The sequence below is a fragment of the Oreochromis aureus genome, linkage group 7 (assembly GCF_013358895.1).
Source record: "Oreochromis aureus strain Israel breed Guangdong linkage group 7, ZZ_aureus, whole genome shotgun sequence".
NCBI lineage: Eukaryota > Metazoa > Chordata > Actinopteri > Cichliformes > Cichlidae > Oreochromis > Oreochromis aureus.
Genome location: NC_052948.1, coordinates 2,128,701 through 2,151,171, shown reverse-complemented (window position 1 = coordinate 2,151,171; position 22,471 = coordinate 2,128,701). Strand labels below are relative to the sequence as shown.

Here is a 22,471-nt window from a genome sequence, read left to right as displayed (position 1 = left end):
CTTTCCTATCTTGCAGGATTGAGTAACAGTGGCATGTGTAGCATTTTCTTTACACTCATTTTGGCAGTGCTAATACTACTGCTGGGTCACCTCTAAAAGCTATTTTCTTACAATTGCATGAAAAAAAGTGCTCAGTGCTCAAAGTCCTTAATGTCTGGATGCTTGCGGATCCACTCCTGTGCTGCCTTCCTCTTCCTCTTTGAGACTGTGTTAAGAAAGACTGTAGAGAAAATGTATTTATCATTTTGCTTGACATGTGGGAATCTTTGAAATACTGTAATACTTTTGAGACCCAACCGGCTTCCAGCAAATTGCACATACGAGATATACTGTACACACCACCATCATCAGTCAGTCCTCCCTCCAGGGAACTGGGAATTCCAAACAATAACAGTAAAAAATCAAATAAAGGTAGTGGTTAAAACTGAACAGGAGACTGCACAATATATACTTACTAAGTATTTGGATGCTTCATTCAGCAACAACAGACTTGTTAGAGCCATTACATCCCTCACACAGATCAACTCTTCCTTCTGCTCAAAAACTAGATGCTTCTTTGTCCTCTTTCAGCCCAATATTGAAAATTAACATGTGTGCAAGATGAGATAAGTCATTTCATTTACTGGTCAGGGCGAATTAGCAGAGATGGCTCCTGATGCCAGACTGGTCAGTCAGTAAGGGTACTGATAATAACTTTGTGATGATTGCCTCTGCGCTCGTGACTGTATCAAGTTTGTGTCAGAACAAGTCGAACATGATGCAGGGCTGAGATAATTAGCACACAGAAACAATGGCATTTGTTTGGAGACCAACTAAATGTCTAAATAAAGGTTCCATTTATTTGTTACTCGAGTGTTCGTCATCAAACTATTCATCACAGCCGTTTGTTTATCCTAAATTAAAGGGATATTAAAGGAATTTTCTAATCCATGTAAGGGTTTGAAATGTAGCGCCATCCTTTTGAGCATGGAAAGGACTTTATTGGATGCCATTATTCAACACAGATGAGTGCGATACTGAGTAACCAGAACTCAGCTTGTTTGAAACTAGAGGGATTGATGTGTTAGATTGGACTCTTTCATCATTCCAGTCGTTAAAACATCAAATTAGGAAATATCTCTTGAATGGAGAGTGTTCACTCTCAGAGGCTTTTGCTGACACAACAGTATCCCAAACATACATCTGTAACTGGAATATTTAAATATGCATTGAATTCTGGAATTCTCTGGCTTGTGTACATGCAAATATCAAATATTCCTTCTCTTTTATGTCAGTGTCTGTAAATACTGAGGTCGTCTTTGTGACCGCATAAGAAGCTAGGATGATAACAGGGTAGTCGTATAGGCTGAGGTGTGAACTAAAGCCCCAGCCAATTTGACACATGGTTTATTGTGGGGGAAGCACAGGAGAGGGTAGATGAGCTGAGGTAGTTTCATCACAACCTTAAACACAGACAAGAATAGGAAGAGTGAAAAGGAAAGTGCTGAAAGGCACCGAGTCATGCATATGGAAGTGCCTCTGCTGACTTCCACTGCCATTGCCTCATTTCACATTCACTCGGAATTCATCTCCTCCTGAGCCATTCAAGTAGCCCTCCCTTTGCTGAGGAGGTGAATTCAAAGGGTCTCTGCCTTGCCTGCCATTTTCTTAAGATCCCAGTGAAACTGCTCTGCGGTAGCTTGAAGATGAATAGTACCCAGCGCCTCCCAAGCAGTCCTGTGGCTCAGCCTTCATCAGTGGGCTTCACTCCACCCCGGTCGTGCCCTGACACAGACAGACCCCAGGTGGGAGAACTTTCCCATCCCCAGACTTTCCTCCATGTTCAGTTTTCAACACAGCAAACAGGCGAGTTCTGATCACTGAACCTTGCAGAATTTATTAGTGAATGATATCAAGCACTGCAATAACACACGCCTGGCCTACGAGGGGAAAACACAGCTGGGGCTTGATGGTTGGTGGGTGCTGTCGTCCAGGTACGCAAACTAAGAGAAGAGATTAATCTTGAGATTTAGTGTGCAGGGTGATAAAATACACATTTTAATTTAAGGTATTTATTTAATATTACTGTTTATTTCTAACTGAATGTCCACATTACAGTTCTCAAGCTTTAAACTTGATAAACATTAAAGGTTGTATGAAGAAAACTTGTTCCAACAGCAAAGAATACATTTCACATTTAAAATATAGTGTAAAAAAAAAAAAAAAAAAAACAGACTGTAAACATAAGCTGGTCCCAAACAGGTTATGTGTTTAGCATAAGTCACCGTGTTGATTTATCTGTGAAATACACTGAATTTAGCTTAAAGGAGAGCTACGTCTGAGATACAGAAAACTGACTTTAAGCTCAACATAGTTTGCTATCCTATTAAACCTGTTTCACAGCACAGCCAGTTTTCAAATAATATAGCATCACTGAAAATTGCTAACTTTGAATTATGTTCAAGAGATGTGGAGGCCTATATTTAAGGGAGGAGTATTTATTTGTGAACCAGTTTTTGGTACATATCTCTATCCATCTAGCTTCTTCTTTATTGTTATTCATCTTTTTGGTTTGTATTTTCTCTTCTTCCTATAAGTTCAAGCTAACCTGTTGCTCCAGTATCAACGCTACACTTTCAGTTAAGAGAAAAATATGTTGCAATAGAACGCAATAGCAATAAACTTCATACATTCTTCAGCAAATTGGCCCACTCTCATCACACACTGACATTTTTCAACTCAAATGGCTCACAAAACAATTTCCTGCGTGTCGAACTTCTGAATCTTCTGGTGAATTTCAAAGAAGTTACATTATAAAAGAGTCATTATCTACAGGCAGCATTGCTTTGAATGGTGCATCAGGGCAGCTGCTCCAAAGCGCACCAATGTCAGCAGCATTTCTAGAAGGGCAGTACTTGAAGCCTTGTATAGTATTGCTTTACAGAGCTGCTGACAAAGATATGGAGTATTTTATCTAAATATCAACTGGTACACAATAAATTTTTGATATTTAAAAAAATACACCTGTCTTTTCCTGTCATAACAGGATTACATATTTATACAGTTCCTAATAGCCTTAAGTTTATCACAATCTAGTGAGATGAGATGCAGTGTCACACTCGAATACAAAAATGCTTTAAAAGTCTTGATGTGACTGATGTACGACAGCATTCTCATACTGTACCATACCAACGATTTGTCATGGCCCGAGGTGTGTCATAGTGACACGAAAGGTACCCCTCCACGTCCGTATGAAACGCTCTGGAACCCTAACTTTAACTCTAACCTTACATTTATAGATTCATTCCAACCCGCTCTCATGCCTCCGAACGCGTAACATACAGATGGGTTGGGTGCCTGAAAGCGTGACACAGCGACGTTTTGGGATGAGAACATGTTGGATATACGTATCTTTATCCCCATCACCAAAAAACAAATCTGTAACAAATCAAACGTAAAGATGTGGCAGAGACCAGGCAACAACTAAATCCAGGTTAGGAGTCCATTAAATGATGCGTATGAGAATGGTCATAAATATCAGTGATGTAGCAGCTCGTCTGGCTCACGCTGCAAACCAATTCACATGTAAAACAACAAATGTGACCTTGACTTTGACCTTGAGCACAATGTGCATAAAGACCCACTGAATGATTATTGTGTTTAAATAAATTATGTCCAATACTGTAGAAGAAGGAACGATTCTTGTGATTCTTGAACGGACGACAGACGCCTCAATAAGCTGATCGGTTCTTCTGCTGAATGACCTAAAAATGTTAAAGTGGTCTCTAGCAATCACAACTTCTTTTGGAATATTAGATTGTGTTAGGTGGATTTCTTTTTGCACTCTCTAATCCCAAAGTCACTGATCTGAAATGTTCATCATTACATCAAAAGAAAAGAGGCCCTTGGAATGGAAAAGAAGATATAAATAGATGGTCTTTGGAGGGAGAAAAATTGAATGAAAGATGGAAGGTGAAAAAGAGTAGGGGAGTTAAAAGTATAGAGAAGATACAAAATGATAGAAATGATCTTTCATTCAGCTTGCCGTCTGGCAAGATAAAAAATAATCCTGCTTCTGAAAGGCACTGAAAGAGTCACAAAGGCTCTCCCTGGTGTATAGTGGTACAAAACACCCCCCTCGTATAAGGTATAATTCAATCTCCTTTTGTCTGGCACTCAAGGTACTGTTTGAAGAGCCGGTGGAAAACTAGGCTTACCTCTCTTCTACTATGTCTATCACTGTTTTTATGAGGTTTTATAAAATCCTAATAGAAGAGATTTGGGTCATGTGCAGTCAGACCTGATATGTACTACACAAAGATGTGTGCAATTAATCAAGAAAATTAAAAGTTCCAGAAACTACTTTTTTTTCTTCTTATACAAATATTTATATGGCCAGACCTTTCTGCCCACGGCTCAAATAAACACTGTCAGGTTGATATTGCCACCTCATTTATGTCCTTTCAACAATTTTATACAAGCAATTCCCTGCATATGAAAAATATGCTTCTTTAGTACACAGTAAAGAATGTGAAATGGTGAGATTCTCACATTTCTTCACCTAAATTTAACCAAAGACCCAGTGGAAATCAAACTGACTAAAAAAAAAAAATCTGAAAATAACAAAAACGGGTTCAGTGACTTCCAGTGCCACCTGACCTCCTGACACTAACTGTAACAATGTAAAGACCAGGAGGAAATCATATGTTACAGTATTACAGTTTTATCACTGTGTGAGATCATCTGACTGACATTTGTTCAGTAATCAACATCACACAAGTTTTATTTCATCTCCCCCAATTTCATGATGCACTGCAAAGCATTATCACTTAGTTACAGTACCAGACAGTGAGTGAAGAAGAACCTCTCAGTGCAGCATCCTTGGCCTACTGCAGTACAACTAAAGGAGGGTTCAGGGTCACCCAGCTGATTCTAACTAATATTAATGATGGGATTTAATAACATTTGGCTGTCATGAAGTGAGCAAAGTATTTTAATTTTAGATGCCCTATAATTCTTAGCACTGACTTCTGTATTCACTTTTCTCTCTCCCTCAGGACAGATTTAAATAGCTTTGTGACCCTAATAAGTCAATTTGCATTAAAAAAAAATGGAATATATAGTGTCAGCAATTTGAGTCAATAATACAGAGTGTTTCTGTCTAAAGTATCTACAGATGAAAGCGAAGCTGCCCTGTTACTAAAGTAGAGTGCATTAGGGGTTGTGTCATGTGGCTCAGCAGGCGACAGACAGGCTGAATTAGCAGAGGTAATGCCTGAGGCTCAGCAACAGGCCACTCGATGTTTAATCAGGTTATCTGGGAGAAGGGGCACAGCAGCATGTCTGCAGGGGTTTACGGGGATTTCTGGGTGGACAGCGGGATAGTGACAGAATCCTCAGTGTTGAATGATCCCGACCCGGGGGAAGGCTTGGAAACAAGAAAAAAATATTGAAAACTTTGAAGAGCGTCTTTCTCGAGTGGTCTGTAAAGAAAAAAGTGCATCAAAGAAGGTTCTTTTTTCCCCATCTTTCTTCTTTTTTTCAGCTTATTTAAAGTTTGCTCCCATTTGAAGCTACATCTTGAAAACTAATTATTAAAAAAAACCCTTCAAAATGGACCGTTTCCTCTTTTATCTGTGAAATGGGAGGAACATCTTGGAAACGAAGCTAACGAGACAAACATGTATGTGTAAAAACAACTTATAGACCACGGGCATTATCAGCAAAGTGCAACGGTGTGTGAGCCTGTTGCCTGAAAGCACCGGGGTTATATTTCTTAAAGGTAAGCGCTATTATGGCAGCTAGAGGTTTGTTTGCTCTGAGATGGTTGGAGTGGTGTTAGCAGTGTATGTGTGTCCTTTATCGCTTGCCCACATACAGGGACTAAGTGCACATCAGGCCTGTTTTCCTGTGTGCAGGGCAGCGTATCCTGCTCTCCAAAGCCCAGGAAATTACAGTCCAGCCAAGCAGAAAACAGGAGTGGGATTTGGACAACAAGCTTCACCTGTCTCAAACCACGGGCTCATAAACTTACACTTACTGTAAATGAGAAAGGCATTAGATTGCTATATGAAACAGCAGTGTATAGGTCTGTATGTATGTGCATTTTATAGAGGAGAACGTGAAGTACTCAGTATGTATTTCTTTATGAACTGAGAAAGAGCTGCAGAGACACAGTCCGAGGACAAGCTATGTGAAGGGGCATATATATATATATATATATGCCCCTTCACATAGCGGCCTGGGAGCTTCAGAGAGAGAGGGAGAGAGAGAGAGAGAGAGAGAGAGAGAGAGAGAGGCCCTTAGGCTCTGTGTGGTATCTAATATGTGTGAAAGACCATGAGGATCGTTGAAGATATACATAAAAAATGAGCAAAAATATCCAAAATGCATATAACACAGAAAGAAATGTCCACAGAGAGCAGCATTCATATGTAGGAGTACAGAAAACATGCACCAACACACACAAGGTCAGGGTCAAATGTTTGAGCTTTCACCTAGTCATAGATCGCTCACCTCAGCAACATGCTGAATTAATCAAAAATTCTCTCTCTCGCTCTCATTCTGACACCTTAGCAGAAGAAAACAGTCCCAGTGAGCAGGTATAAGCCAAAAGAACAGATAGAGAGGGAACCAGTGACTGTAAAATTTGATTAAACAACAAAACCATGTAGACATTCATGTGATCAGCACTTTGTGGTGAGAGGTATGGGGATCAAATCCTGCAAAGTCACCAAATTAGCAAATTGCGGGAATTATGAATGTCTGCAAAAAATGAAAAGCCTTAAGCAATTTATTGCTCACATTGAATGTTAATATCTCTCAATGAAAAATGCTTTAAGTAGCATCTTTGTGCTGTATGCGTTTCATGTCTGAAGACGGGATTAGTGAATGTGTGGAAAACCGGAGGAACAGTGGAATTACAAGCAGTGGGAAAACATGTGAGGAACTTTACGGACTGAGGAGAAAACGACAAGGTGCCAAGAGATCATTTATCCCCACCCCCCAAACTGCACACGCATGTATCGCAATGCTAAGTTCCATGCTAGCGGTGAAATATTCGGCTTCCTGGCATGGGTCATGTGACTGAGTAACTGTTGAGGCTAAAGTGCAAAAATAGTATCAATGATTCTGTTACTTAAATATTTTAGGCAGAATGTGGTGCTAATGACAGCGTCATCGAGAATGTTGCATGGCATTCCTTGCAGCAGATGGCACTCATTACTATCATTTCTATCAGTGAATATTAGTAATGTGTTGTTTGTGAATGAACAGCCAATTCTTTATAGTAAACAAGAAAAGTCAACGGTTGTTGGACAAAGCCCGATCTTCAGCCACAGAGAAGCCATTATTTTCACAGGCCACCATGTGGCCAATCACATGCAAAGGCAGACTAGGATCATACCATTATCTCACATAAGAAATAGGGGCTGATGCCCCAAACACAATGACAGTACTGGCACAGGCCACGTACACAGAGTGACATAGAGACAGGGAGCTGTAATAAAAAGTGAAGAAATGGGCAAAAACAGAAAAAAAACCCACAGCATCTGGCTGTTTCCAATTATACTGGTAACTGTAAAGCTGAGTGCAGAATTTGTGAAATGAAAATATGAGTTAGAGCAACAACAACCCCGCAGAGACATCTAAGAACCGCTCATCCATCCGTGCAGCTGGAGGAGAGCATGCCCTCTCTGCTCCAGCTGCCATCCACTGACCCTGGTACTTCTGCTGCAGCATCAACTGACTTGCTGAAAACTGCAGGTATACCGCAGCCTTCTGTAACTCAAACCAAACTAAGCACATTACAGAAGAAATGACTGCAGCCAAACACAAAGGTGTTGATGATGAAATGGCTAAGATGACAGCCAATGGCGAGCCATTTCCTACTGTGGAGGACAAAACATTTGAAACGTTTGTGCCGGCCTTAAAATCTATATATGTTCTCCCCTGTAGTAGACGTAGTAAGGGCTTTTATGGAAAAACTAGTTAAAAAAAATGCTTACCAACACACAAACCATTCATATTTGCCTAATTAGGCGAAAATTGAAAGTAGTGAGTGATACTAAATTAAAAGCCATAAGAGATGTCTTTTCTAAGGAAGCTGAGCCAAAAGAACAGTCTTTGAAGAGAGCTGGACCTCCCTTCGCTAGTAGATATTGTTTGAAACAGCTTTGGATTAAAATTCAAGCACACCGTTTGTAATGTCAATACAATGAAACTTGGCTTTAAACTCTTTTTGTGGTGTGAATGTAATCTAACCTCAATCCAAACCAACTACCAGATGTATGTTCCAAGTTTGAGCTAAAAAATGTCCCATAGACACGAATGCTTTGTATTCTTAATGTGAGAAGGTACTATGGCTGTGCAAAGTTCTGCATGGACCAGCAACCAGCTGTGAAATGAGTGTAAATGATCTGTGTTCTTCAATAGTCCAGATCACAGCACCTTCTTCCTGTATTTCCTTTTTTAGTCATGCCCCAGACGCATCTGACCAATCAGCAGACTGAACATGCTCACATGGTTTGTAGTGATGCATTCTGGTTTGTTTGGAATTCATTTGGATTTTTCTCTGTGTGAAAGTAAACCAGAGAACAGGAAAAAGCTACAAGTCTGCTAACTAATCAACGGATTTGGACCAGAGTAAACAGACAACACAGATGGGAAGATTATAATCAGACAAAGAACAAACATAAGACCAAGGGTAAATATACAAAAGAGCAAACCAGGGAAAGAGGAAACGTGGGGAATGAGGAACAGCTGAAACAAATCAAGACAATGAGACAAAGGAAGCAAAACTAAATACAACACACAGCAGACAGAAAGCTAACAAAAAAAGGAAGTGACTTAACTGTCTTGACAGACATCCTGGCCTGTCCAAATCACATGACCAATTTAAGTTGATGTAATGTAGCACCAAGACACACCCTCGCCGAGTCTCAGGGCATTTTCGCACCTATTATCCGCCTGTTTCTGAAAGATTTGGGGTTTGGTTCCCTTTGGTTTCTGAAGCCATTGAATATCTTTCAATATGTTTATTTTGCTTAGGAAGTGTGGTATCGCAAGAAATTAGTTAGTTATATAAATGTATGAGTATGCATAATAGTTATTATTCATAGATACATAGATCCTAAGTTCCTGTTATTCTCTGAAAGAAACAGAATGAGTGTGTTGTTACAATGGTAATGCCAGGAGAGGCAGTATAGGTTCCGTGTTACATGAATGTTGTAAGAAAGTGGAAGAAGTGTGTGTCCTGTAGGAGGCAGTAAAATGGACACTGATGTTCTGTACATGCACTGAAAGAAGGTTCAGTAAATAGGTTGCAACGACACTCCGTGTAAGGCTCAGTTATTTTATTTTTATTTTTGTGAAGATGCAACATCTTTTGGCGACGAGGATGGGATGGGGAAGGAGTTTAAGGGCGACCGGACTGAAAGAAAAAGTGAAGGAGGCGGCTACAGGTTTGGCTAGCTGTTCAAAGAATGCAAAAGTTTCGGCTGGAAATAGGAGCCAGTAACCTCAAGCGGAAATGGCTACAATCGGCACGCTAGTAGCGTTCGATCCAAAGAATCAGACCTGGGACGAGTATACGGAAATACTCGAGCAGTTTTTCGCAGCTAACGGGATCGACGATGCAGAAAACAAAGAGCGATCTTAATAAGTGTCGTCGGAGCAGCGACGTACAGCTTGATGCGAAACCTTCTCAGCCCGCCAAGCCCAAAGACAAAACCTTCCAAGAGCTGGTGCTTTGATGAAAATCACTTTGACCCAAGCCCAGTGAAATTGTGCAAAGGTATAAGTTTGACTCTCGCTCCCGCAAGCGAATGAAACCGTCATGGAATACGTAGCGGAGCTGCGTCGCCTGGCACAGGATTGTAACTATGGCAACACGTTACAACAGATGTTGAGAGATAGGATCGCTCTGCGGAATTAAGGATGACCGATTCAGAGACGTCTCTTGTCAGAAGTAGATCTCACTTTTGACAAGGTTCTGTCAATTGCAGTAGCCATGGAGACTGCAAATAAAAATGCACAGGATCTGCAGACCTCAGGGGCGACAGCAAAATGTTTCAGTCTCAGCAAAGGACAACAGGAGAGTCGTACCTTTACAGGAGAAAACAAAGAGTGTTATCGTTGCAAAGGAACCAAGCACACAGCAGCAGACTGTAAGTACAAACAAGAAAAATGTCATGCTTGTGGTAAAGTGGGACACTTAGCCAGAGCTTGTAGAAGCAAGACTAAACTGAACCAGAAAAAGTATGGATCAATATATGTAAAGAAAGACAAAAAGCAGAGTTCACACTACAGTACTCACAATGTGGGCGTAGAAAGCAGATAACAGCAAAACTGATAGCTCTGAAGATGACTCTTTCACTTTGAACTGTGTTAAGTGCAGTCAAGGGCACAAAAGAAAACTGTTCAAGTTAGGGGGCGTGGCAGTGTGGTACACTTGAGAAAAGTAGACCCCTACACTGTGGATATGCAAATTGATGGGAAAAAGGTGAACTTTGAAATAGACACTGGGTGTTGCCTAACAGTCATGAACGAAGCAACATTCAGAGAAACGGGAAAGACACCAAGCCCCCAGCCTGCAGCCCATCAAAATCAAACTGGAAACTTATACAGGGGATCCTGTTAAAGTGATTGGCGCAACACGAGTCAGTGTGAAATACAAGCAGCAGAAAAAACATCTGCCCCTGGTGGTGGTCGAAGGCGACGGCCCCAGCTTGCTAGGTCGAGCTTGGCTCGAGGAAATTAAATTGGACTGGAACCAAGTGAAAACAGTCGTAACAACAGAAAGCTGCACCAAGTCAAAACAACAGAAAAACACTACAGCAAGTGTTAAGTAAACACGAGGATGTATTCAAAGAGGAGTTGGGCACTAAAAAGGTATGAAAGCTGCTATTCATGTGAAAAGTGATGCCACTCCACGCTTCTTCCGTCCCACGCTCTGTCCCCTTTGTTATGCGAGCAAAAGTCGACGAGGAAATAGACCGACTTTTGAAAGAAGGAATCATCTCACCAGTGAAATATGTTGAATGGGCGGCACCAGTAGTGCCACTCTGAAGCCCACAGGGACAATAAGACTGTGTGGAGATTACAAGCTTACTGTAAATACAGTGGCTTCACTGGAGCAGTATCCAATACCCAGAATGGAGGACCTGTTTGCCACACTATCTGGGGTAAGCAGTTCTCAAAATTAGACATGAGCCACGCTTACCAGCAAATCCTCTTGGATGATGAATCGAAAAAGTATGTGACAGTAAACACAACTAGGGGGCTGTTCACGTATAACAGATTGCCTTTTGGAGTGGCCTCTGCTCCAGCAATATTCCAGAGGACCATGGAAAGCCTTTTGAAGGGGATACCCCAGGTAGCGGTGTATTTAGATGACATCTTAGTGACTGGAGTGGATGAGGTAAGCCATCTACAGAACCTGGATGAGGTGTTGACCCGGTTGGAGGAGGCTGGGTTGAGGTTAAAGAGGTGCAAGTGTGCTTTCATGCAAGAGAAAGTGGAGTACTTGGGGCACATAGTGGACGCTCAGGGGCTCCACCCAGTGGAAAAGAAAGTTAAAGCAATCATGGATGCACCTACCCCCACAAATGTCACTGAACTTAAAGCATACTTAGGTTTGCTAAATTACTACAACAAATTCCTTCCAAACCTGGCAACCCTGTTGGCACCCTTACATGAACTTTTGAGACATGAGGTACGGTGGACATGGCAAAAGAGACAAGAGGAAGCATTCCAGGAATCCAAGAACCTGTTGAACTCAGCAGAGGTGTTAGTTCATTATTCCGCTGACCGTGAGTTGGTTCTCTCATGTGATGCATCCCCATACGGGCGAGGCGCCCGTATTGTCACATAAGATGGAGGATGGAAGCGAGAGACCTTTGGGGTTCATGTCACGACACTTTCTCCTGCTGAGAAAAAGTATTCTCAGCTGGACAAAGAAGGTTTAGCGGTGATATTCGCATCAAGAAATTTCACAAATACTTGTATGGCCGAAGTTTTCACGATTTACACAGATCATAAACCCCTGATCTCACTGTTCAATGAAAAGAAGCCTATACCTCAGATGGGCTCACCAAGAGTACAAAGATGGGCCGTGACATTGAGTGCTTACGAGTACAGCATCAGGTACAAGCCAGGAAAACACCATGAAAACGCGGATGCGCTCAGCCGGTTGCCGGTACCAGACTCAGCACCTGAGCAAGAGATGACTGAGCAGGTTTTAATGATGGATGTACTGGATGACACATTAGTTGACACTGCACAGATCAAACGTTGGACAGCTAAGGATGTAATGTTGTCACAAGTCCACGAGTACACCTTAAAAGGTTGGCCAGCTCAGACCAATGCCTGTTTAAAGCCATATCGACAGAGAAAGCTGGAACTGAGTGTGAGGGATGGTTGCGTGCTCTGGGAGCTCGAGTAATTATTCCCACCAAAGGCAGAGACAAAATATTGAAACTCCTGCACCAGACTCATACAGGCATGTCGAAGATGAAAGGCTTGGCAAGGTCTTATGTATGGTGGCCAGGGATGGATGAGAGCATTGAAAGAGAAGTGCAGGCATGTGAGGAGTGTCAGAAACACCATAAGTCACCACCTACTGCACCATTACACCCGTGGAGTGGCCGGAGTCACCATGGTCTAGAATCCATGTGGACTATGCAGGGCCTTTCCTCGGGAAATGTTTCTGATCATTGTGGATGCTCATTCCAAGTGGATGGACATTTACCCTGTGAAATCCTCTACATCACAGGTGACTATAGAGAAACTGCGCCAGAGTTTCAGTGTGTTTGGACTACCTAAAATGTTAGTTTCAGACAATGGAACATGTTTCACAAGTGCTGAATTTGAGTCATTCATGAAACAGAATGGAATCGACCATGTGAGATCAGCACCTTTCCACCCTTCTTCAAATGGGCTGGCTGAGAGGGCGGTCCAGACCTTTAAGGAGGGGATGAAGAAAGTCAAAGGTGATACCTTGCAAACCAGACTTTCCCGATTTCTGTTCAGTTATCGCATCACATCAAGATGCCACTACTGGTTTATCACCAGCGGAGTTGATGATGTCACGGAGACTCAGATCAGTTTTGGACTTGCTCATGCCTGATGTGAAAACAAAAGTGCAGCACAAACAATTGAAACAGAAAGAAAATCATGACACCAAGAAAAGACTGAGAAGTTTCACACCAGGAGACAAGGTCTTCATCAGAAACTACTCCTATGGCCCAAGTGGATTCCTGCAGTCATTGTGAGAGCATCGGGTCCAGTGTCTTACATTGTTACCCTTGGATCAGGTCAAACTGTGAAGCGGCACGTGGATCAGGTGAGAGTAAGAGTGGCTGACACTGTTCCCAGTACAGCTGACAGGGAGGTGGAGCCATTGCAGGACCAAGAAGCAGTGCCTGAGTGCTGCTTGCCATCAGAGTTGGACACATCACCACAACCTCCGCATCGGAGTTGCCGTATGATTCGGAGACTCGGATCCCGGAGACCCCTCAATGACACCAGTGTTGCGACGTTCTCAGAGAGAGAGACGTCCACCAGAGACTTTAAAGGACTTTGTTAGATAGAGTGAGATCTTCCAGGAATAGAGCAACAATGCGCTCTGATCTCACAGGAAGGACGACACCTTCCTAGTCAGTTAAAAAAAAAAATAAATAAATAAATAAATAAATAAATAAAAAAAAAAAAAAAAAAAAAGAACATTGAAACATATGTATGGTTATATGGTTACCTTAATTACATGTTGATTGTTAAAGCGTTCTTTACATAAGCAGTTATTTTGTAAGTCCAGGTAGTTGTTAACTTAAGGGGAGGAGATGTGGTATCGCAAGAAATTAGTTAGTTATATAAATGTATGAGTATGCATAATAGTTATTATTCATAGATACATAGATCCTAAGTTCCTGTTATTCTCTGAAAGAAACAGAATGAGTGTGTTGTTACAATGGTAATGCCAGGAGAGGCAGTATAGGTTCCGTGTTACATGAATGTTGTAAGAAAGTGGAAGAAGTGTGTGTCCTGTAGGAGGCAGTAAAAATGGACACTGATGTTCTGTACATGCACTGAAAGAAGGTTCAGTAAATAGGTTGCAACGACACTCCGGTGTAAGGCTCAGTTATTTTATTTTTATTTTTTGTGAAGATGCAACAGGAAGGTTCATAACTTAGTGACGGGATCTGGAAGTATCCACGTCAGGCCATAAATAAAAGCTGTATGAATTCTCCTGATCCTTAGGAAAGGAGCTTCTTGTATTTTATAGGATACTCTGAAGCCGTCCTTCATCAAAGGAGAGGAGAAAATGCTGTTGTATTATTCATAGCAATGGACTGTCTGGTCATTCATGAAAACAAAACTTACAAAGTGCTGCGTATTATGTAAATGTTAATTAGAACTCAATTTTCATGCCATAGCCTGCTAAAATGTTTTGAATTTTCAACAACAGGCTGTTAAACACTGCTGAACTTTGAACATCACACAGCTGTAAAAAGCAACAATCTGCTTGTTGCTGAATTACTGTCTTGAACAAACAACATAGATTTGTATAACATTTCTACTTAGTAATTGATCAAAGTGCATTTTATTTTCTGTATAATTTATTTTGTTTTTTTTTTTTTTTTTTGCAGCAACAACAAACTATTATGATAAATAGGTTTTTACCTTGAGTCAGCTGGAGTAAGTGTGGGTCACAGAAACACAAATGAGGAATAGTTAAATATAACAGTTAAATGCTGGAAGTTAAATATAAGAAAGTAAGATGTATTGAGTTTTATAGAATCTGGGATAGATTTACTAAACAGGGTAAATGCTTTGAATGCTGAACACCTTGTATTATTTATCATCTATGTTAATGGAGGCACTGTGGACTCCTCTGTTTTGAACTATGACTTTTGAATTGGACATGTTCTTTTAGAGGTTTTCTGTCAAAATCGATTCTTTACAGTGACCCATGAGGAAACACCAGCAAATAAACAAAACGGTGCAAAAGGACACACAATGTAATCTAAGTTGAAAAAGTACAACAGAAATAGGATACAACAGGAGTTACATGAAACACAAAGGAAGTAGAAAAAACTCATGCACAATGGAAAAGAAACGGAAAAAAAAATTCACATAATACAATGGAACAGTTTTCACTGAGACATTAATATGATGAAAAAGCTACAGAAGTGACAGAAACCAAAACATGTGCAGTGAGTGTTAGGATACCTGGTGGTTATACGTAGTACTCCTGGTGTTTAGTGCTTAGTTGTGTTCCGGTGCCTTCCCTGTGTTTTGTGTCTCGTTGGCTCAGTTATGTTTTCACGTCTGTGCCTGTCTGCGTCTCAGCGTATGCTCCCGTTACTTCCTGTTTTATTTTGGTAGTCTCCTGTCGGTGTGCGTTCTGTTTTGCTTCTCCTGTGTCTCGTCTGTGTGATTAGTGCCAGCTGTGTTCCCCTCCTGATCTTCATTCCCTCGTTAACCTCTTGCATTTACTGTCTGTGTTTTCCTCTGTTCGTTGTGTTCTCCCTCATCCCTCGCTGTGTTTCGCTTGTTTATCTAGCTTCTTTACTTTAATGTATATTTCCAGTTTAGTTTTGTATTTCCGAGCTTCCAGCAATAAGGCTGAGATGTTTGAGTTCACCTTTGCCTCTGCGAGTCTGCATTTGGGCTCCTTTCTACCAGCCACAAACAGCAAACCTGACAGTGAGACACACTTAAAAGCAGCAGATGGTTCTCCGGTGTTGTTGGGAGAAAACAATGTGTGTTTTACTTCATGTAATACTGTAGATACATGTTTGTTATTAGCCGTTTACTTCAACTATTGTATTTTTTTTCCCTGGTTCTGTTTTATTCAGCTTCTTTTGTGTGGATTGTGTGCTTTTGCAACATTTCAGTTTGCACCTTGATGTGATCCTCTGTACTTCAACTGATGAAGGTTTCTCTTGTTTCTAGACTATGACGCTGACATGCCTGTGTCTTTGAGAGTGTTCTTGACTTGACTAGATATATTTTTTTTCTTGATCAAGGAAATAAATTTGATTTAGTTGGTTTAATTGGTTTGTTTTGCTTTTTAAGCCTAACGGTGGCCTTCTCCGCTTGCATGGACATGGCTCTCATACCGACAGTCTAAAGGGAAAACGTACTAAAAGCAATTTCAAAACTTGGACTCAACCCCATGCTGTCTGCTTAAGTTATTGTGGAATTACAAGGAAATGTAACTGCTTGGCCGTCAATTATATTGGAGCATCTGAAACTATTAAATGTAGGTATAGACTAAATATAAAAATTACTAAATTTTGTAAATATTTAATGCAGTAATGTTAGTCATCTTTAATCAAAACTGTGTGCTTGTTTGATTTAGAGGCAAAAATACAAAAAGCTCAATTTAATGCTCAAATACTAATGAAGCTTATGTGCAAGTTCAATGAGGAAGCTCTGTAGCCACACAACTGTCTGCTTCCACGTGTTTGGTGGCTAATCTAAGCTTTGCATCACTTCCACTTTTCCACGGCGTCAAACCCACTGAGACATCACTGGTTTAGTCTTCTTCAGGCCAATCAGCCTCCACTCTGTGTACTTGAAATCTCACTGTTCACCTATCCTTCTCCCTTGCAGATTCCTTCATGCAACCCACCTCCTCCCCATCTCTGCGTCTCCCATGTTACTCAGGCTTCATCCAAGCCTCCATCTTTATCTCCACTACCAGCGTCTAGACGCCGGGGGTCCTTCCCTAGTTCCTATCGCCACAGTGATTCTGTTCTGCTGTGAAGGGCCACTGGATTTATTAAATTCTGTATATCAATAAATCATGTTTGGTTCCTTCTAACGAGCTCTCTTTATTGAAATTGACCTAAATGTAAAATCTGAAAAATTTATATGATTTCACCTTTGATCCATCTATCAACACTGTACGCGCAGTTTAGAATATTTCGCAGAGTAAAGGGACACTAAACGAAGAAAATGTGTGGACCCAAAAGCAGACACAGGAGAGAGAAAACTAAGGTGTAACAAAAGCGAGCTGTTTATTAGGCTGATGGCAAACTGGAGAACAACTAACCTGAAACCTAAACTGGGAAAAACTAAAACATGAAAACTGACATGACGTAAACAGAACCTGAACCTGAACTTGAGGAAAAAACCTGAGACATGAAGAAACTGACACTCATAGAAACATGTAGCCAGACAAACAGAGGAAGATAGAGGACTTAAATACAAGGAGAGACTGAAGCACTGGCGTGACTGAAAGCAGAACATGGAGGACAGGAAAAGACTCAGGAGACAGAAGAAACATAAACTAGACTAAAACTCAACCAAGACAAACTAATAATAATAGCAGAACTTCACATATTTCAATATAACATAAGAAATCAAAAATACAAAATACACTGAAAATGCTGGGTTGCTGACCCAGCATCCTGACAGAAAAGCAAGACAAAAAGTTAACAGTGATTTACAGTAAAGTGAGTCACAGCGTAAGGCGACTATAAGTCATTTGCATAAAACTGATCTGCCAAAGAATTTTATGATTCATAGACATCTTATCTATGAAATTATGAGTAAATATGGGGGGAAAACACTTAGCTTGATTTATACCTGTTGACAATTCCAAAAACTGTTTTGAGAGGACAGCTTTGTAGAGCTCTTGAAAGCTGAGATATTTCTAAATCTAAATTTCAAATTAGCTGTCACCTCAAATCTCAGCCATTCTAGAGTTGAGATGGATCCATACAGCTTCTTCTCAGTAAGCCCCTCCTTTGTCACCGTGTTCTCTGCATTGACAGACACAATATAAGGAGCAAAATGTGGTGCATTATATCTGCTGTCAGAGGGGCATACCCCTTTCTACATCACGACACAGGTTGCAACACCTGGAGTTCTGAGGCAAACATCCTAAAGCAGGCTAACAAGAAATCCAACAAGTTATTAGCATTTTTTTATTTGTTATTAAAAAAACATTTACTGATGTACTTTTTTAAACAATTAGAACTGACTTTGTGCAGCGAACGCCACTAAACTTTTACATAAATAAAATGTGTGCAGCACTACTTTATTTTTGTACTTTAAATTTCAGCTTCTCCAAGGTAAGCACGTATAAAAGACTCGGCACACTTATTGTTGCAATGACCTGTATTACTGTGGGTCATCCTTCTACCGGTGTAAACAAGACTGTTATTTATCTCTTCACGTTCTCTCCTTCCTCTGTTCTAAGCCAATTAGAGTTCTTACTCGCCGCTATCAACCCGACCCAAGCTTGTCATAATTGCAGCGATAAGCCTCGCACTCCTCCCCGTACCCCTCTCTCCCATCCGCTCCGTTTTCCATCTCATTAACATTCATTTTCACCCTAATTGAGCTTAATAAGAAAATAATGTTTGACATTAAATCCTTGTGAACATGTGGCCCAGCTGATCACTGCGTCTGTTTGTTCTTTCACAGCAAATATTTTACTTTGTCAGGGGTTTGTTTGCTTGCCTTGCTCAGCTGTGCGCCTGCTGTAACAGCCTACTTAGAATTCCCAGTTTCCATTTGCTTTGCGCTGACCTCTTGCCGTCGTTATGCTGAAGTTAGACTCTACTTTCCTTAAACGTCTTTATCAAGTTTTGCTTAGTTTGGACTTTTGCCTGCAACAGTGGCCGCATCCATAAATTCCCAAGATAAAGCATCCAAAACACTGACCACTGCATTTAGACACCGTGCCAGTCAACTTTATCGATTTTATTTTTCTTAAAGCCTGTGGCAATACTTTTTTGATATACTGTGACCTTGTGGGTGGGTACAGCATTTTTTCCCAAAGTAATCAATGATCATTATACAGCCAAATAGAAAGGAGAATGGGAGAAGGAAGCTGAAGCATAAGGTGGGTTCAATACAACCTTGGTTGTCTGTACAACAAAACATTGATTGTATTTCTTATATTGCTAACAATGATGGTTAAATAACAGTTCACACCTCATATATACTGGATAGTTTACCAGAGGGCATGTATTGAACAGCAATAAGCTGCAGAGACATTTGAGATTGAGATAAAAAAGTCATCTATATGAGGAGATTTACTCTGAGGAGAGAAAATCAACCACTTACATTAAGGGCTTCCAGACGTAGCTGAATGGAGCTTCATCACGTCTATTGATGGAGAACAGCTTTAGCCTAAATATCACTTCAAAAACTAACAAACAAACAATCAAAATGGCCGATTTACCTTTGAAATGATAGATTTTTTTTGCCACTTGGTGGAAGCACAACATATACAGTACTGTGCAAAAGTTTTAGGCAGGTGTGAAAAAATGCTGTAAACAAACAAAGCTTTCAGAAATATAAATGATTGTTTGTTGGCCCCAGATGTATTCTGCAGCAGGACAACGACCCCAAACACACAGCCAAAGTCAATAAGAACTATCTTCAACATAAAGAAGAACAAGAAGTCCTGGAAGTGATGATACGGCCCCCACAGAGCCCTGATCTCAACATCATCGAGTGTGTCTGGGACCACAGACAGAAGGATGTGAGGAAGCCGACATCCAAAGAAGATCTGTGCTTAGTTCTCAAAGATGTTTGGAACAACCTACCAGCCGAGCTCCTTCAAAAACTGTCTAGAAGAAGGCAAAGAGTGGTCACACCAAATATTGATGTGATTTAGATTTCTCTTTAGTTCATTCTCTGCATTTTGTTGATTGATGATAATAAATGATTAACACTTTCATTTATGAAAGCATTCTTTGTTTACAGCATTTTCCCCTCACCTGCCTAAAACTATTGCACAGTGCTGTATGTGTGTGTATATAGTTTGAAAGGGCTATTTGGGGTTTCTAAATTAAAAGTAACTTATAATTGACACTTTCAGTTCAGAACTAGTTCAGATGTTTAATATGGCCATCATATTTCTCCCCGTCGTTCTGTTTGGGTATGCATAATAAGAAATATGCTTGTATACTAATCCAAAGCACTGAAAGCTAAAGTGTTAGTCCCATAGTTGTAACTCTATGCAAGCAACCCCTTTCAAATAAAATTAGTCACGTGAATCATGTGAAGCAACATTAATTCCAACATATTAAAAACAGCAGATATAATATATAGATTCATTTAACATATGAAATGGTTTTCCATTTGTTCGCTTTACTTTGCCTATAAAATGTATTTGGAAAAATCGTGATTTTAATCTACCGCTGAATATTTCATGTTTCATTCCCATGAAGCCATTAGCTACAATGGGAAAGGCGACACCCTTAATGAATGTGACTAGGAGAGACTGTGACAGCCAGTGGGGACTACAGAAGTCTTCATACAGCACTGGACAAGTGATAATAAAACCAGACTGAATTTAATAGGAGACACTTGTACCGTTTTTTTTTTTGTTTGTTTGTTTGTTTTTTTAACAAATGTACTTGTTTTAAAATCTCCTCGTTATAACAAAATAAATGAAAGCAAGTTATGATGTAGATCTGGCTGGGAAAAACAACAGGAAGAGGAAATGTGAGGCCTGTGTGCTCAGGTGCGTATGCTGATGCCCAGCCTGACTCAGTGTCTTGCCTTCAGGTATAACAATTATCAAGCTGGAAATAACAATCATTAGTGATGACCCAGATACAATGCAAGGCAGAATTTATATTAGAGGCTTTTTCAATCAAGAATTAGAAATAATGACATATTAGACTGGATGAGGTTTTTATTGTCACAAAGATATTAAACCACTGACGGAAGTTTCCAATTAGATTTTTGACCATTTATTATGACACTATGAATGCAAAGGTAGCATTTGGTAGGTTGGAAAATATTCATTTTGGGTCAGCAGTCAGGTACATACTGTTAGGATGGCTTTAACCGCACCTAATGTATTTGGTGAGGTTAAAGCCGTCCTTAATCTGCACTGTGGGTATGCTGAGTTTATTAAAGTGCTCTCTGACTCTAAGGGTCTGCAAATTCTGTGGAGGATCTATGTAACCAAGCAGAAACCTCTGGAACCGAATGAAGCGCCAACAACTGCAGTTCTAGAAAGAAAACTTAAAACTATCTGTAAAAGTGAGAAAAATCCATCACCGAGTATTTAAAACAAACAAAAACAAAGTCTCTTTGTTTCCTCCTTTTAATGAACTGCACAGGAATGGGATTTTTTAATAGTTGCTTTTTATCATTTTGTTTTATTTTGTTTTGCCGATAACTAAAGATAGGTGTGCACACTCCAGCACTTAAATTTCTCTCCCAAATGTAACAATTTCTGACCAAAACAAAAGTAAATAAATAAAAAATAACACAACACAACAAAATACTACTGTTGGGATTTCTAGGTGTGGAAGCCTGAAACCAGAGGTGTCTACAGAGGTCTATAAACCAAAGCCATGACTTGATGATGGTACAGCACGTTAAGTCTCAACCCTACATGTCTGTAGATTATAGATTACAGTCACATGATCTCTGTTTTCTTACACCTCCCAATTCAATTGTATAAACTAAACAAGACACACAACTCTGGCCCCTTTAATGCCTGCAGGCTGTCAGTCCGCCGTTTACCTCAGCTTTGTGCAAGGAGCTGGATGGAGTCGATGGAGTCAGTGAAGTGATAATGAGGTGAGCTGAGGGAATCCTGCACCTTTCCATTTGTGAGCGCTGTTGTTTGCTGGCGTTGGTGAACGGCGTTCTTTGAAGCAGATCTAACTTTGTTGGACTTGGACACTTTGCAATGAAACTTATACGATGTGAGAATGTAATCAAACTGCTCGTCAGAGGAAAAGTTTGATTTTGAAGATGTTTAAGGCTCATTATCTGGTGTAATGTTAGCTTAGAGAGCAGTGCAGAGGAGGAGGAAAAAGACACGATGAGAAAGATGATGAGGAAAATATGCATGGGCAAATCACGTATGTCATTTGAAAGAGCTATTAGTGATCTTTAAATTACAAGTAACTACACACAGTTATGCAGAGTAACAATGTCCAGCTCAGCCACTGGTTTCAAGATGGCAGGCTAACAACAACCAGTGTATTTTTAATGGATTAAGTTTACATTTAGAAGAATGAATCAATTTTTTAGAAGAAATCATTACACACTAATCAATAATACGTACAGTATCCTTTGTTGTATTAAATAACCTCAAAGATTTACCTTTAAAGCTGCTTTATAAAATCATGAAGAAGCAGCATCTACGTGAGGCAAGAAAATGTAGAGAGCCAAATCACTAAAGGATCAATCAGCTGCTTTTGGAAAAACACTTTCTTAATAACATTAAGATCACAGTTTCCTCCTTAATAAATCTCCCTCATTGCAGCAGGTTTTCTAATAGCGTGTAAATATTGTCCACAGATAACTTCAGCTCCTCTATTAAAAAGTGACACTAATTATTAAACAGTGTTTGAATGTGGTGCTGACTCAACATCTTGATACTTTAAAAAAAAATTATCATTAATATTCATAAAAATGTAAGGCCTTCCCATTTTCTATATTTTCTGTTACTGTCTCTTCTGAGTCCTTCACATTAGTCACCGTGCCATCACGTGTCTCT

At 40.2% G+C, this 22,471-nt stretch overlaps 1 protein-coding gene and 1 long non-coding RNA gene across 4 annotated transcripts in view; one reads left to right on the top strand and one right to left on the bottom strand.

The window, feature by feature from the left end:
* cdh13 (cadherin 13, H-cadherin (heart)) overlaps window positions 1–22,471 on the bottom strand; it is a 384,225-nt gene that overhangs the window by 192,077 nt on the left and 169,677 nt on the right. The gene's annotated exons all lie outside the window — the stretch shown is intronic.
* LOC120440854 lies at window positions 15,636–16,609 on the top strand. Its single transcript, XR_005613574.1, has 3 exons — window positions 15,636–15,740; window positions 16,057–16,243; window positions 16,597–16,609. It is a non-coding gene; the product is annotated as an uncharacterized LOC120440854 (long non-coding RNA).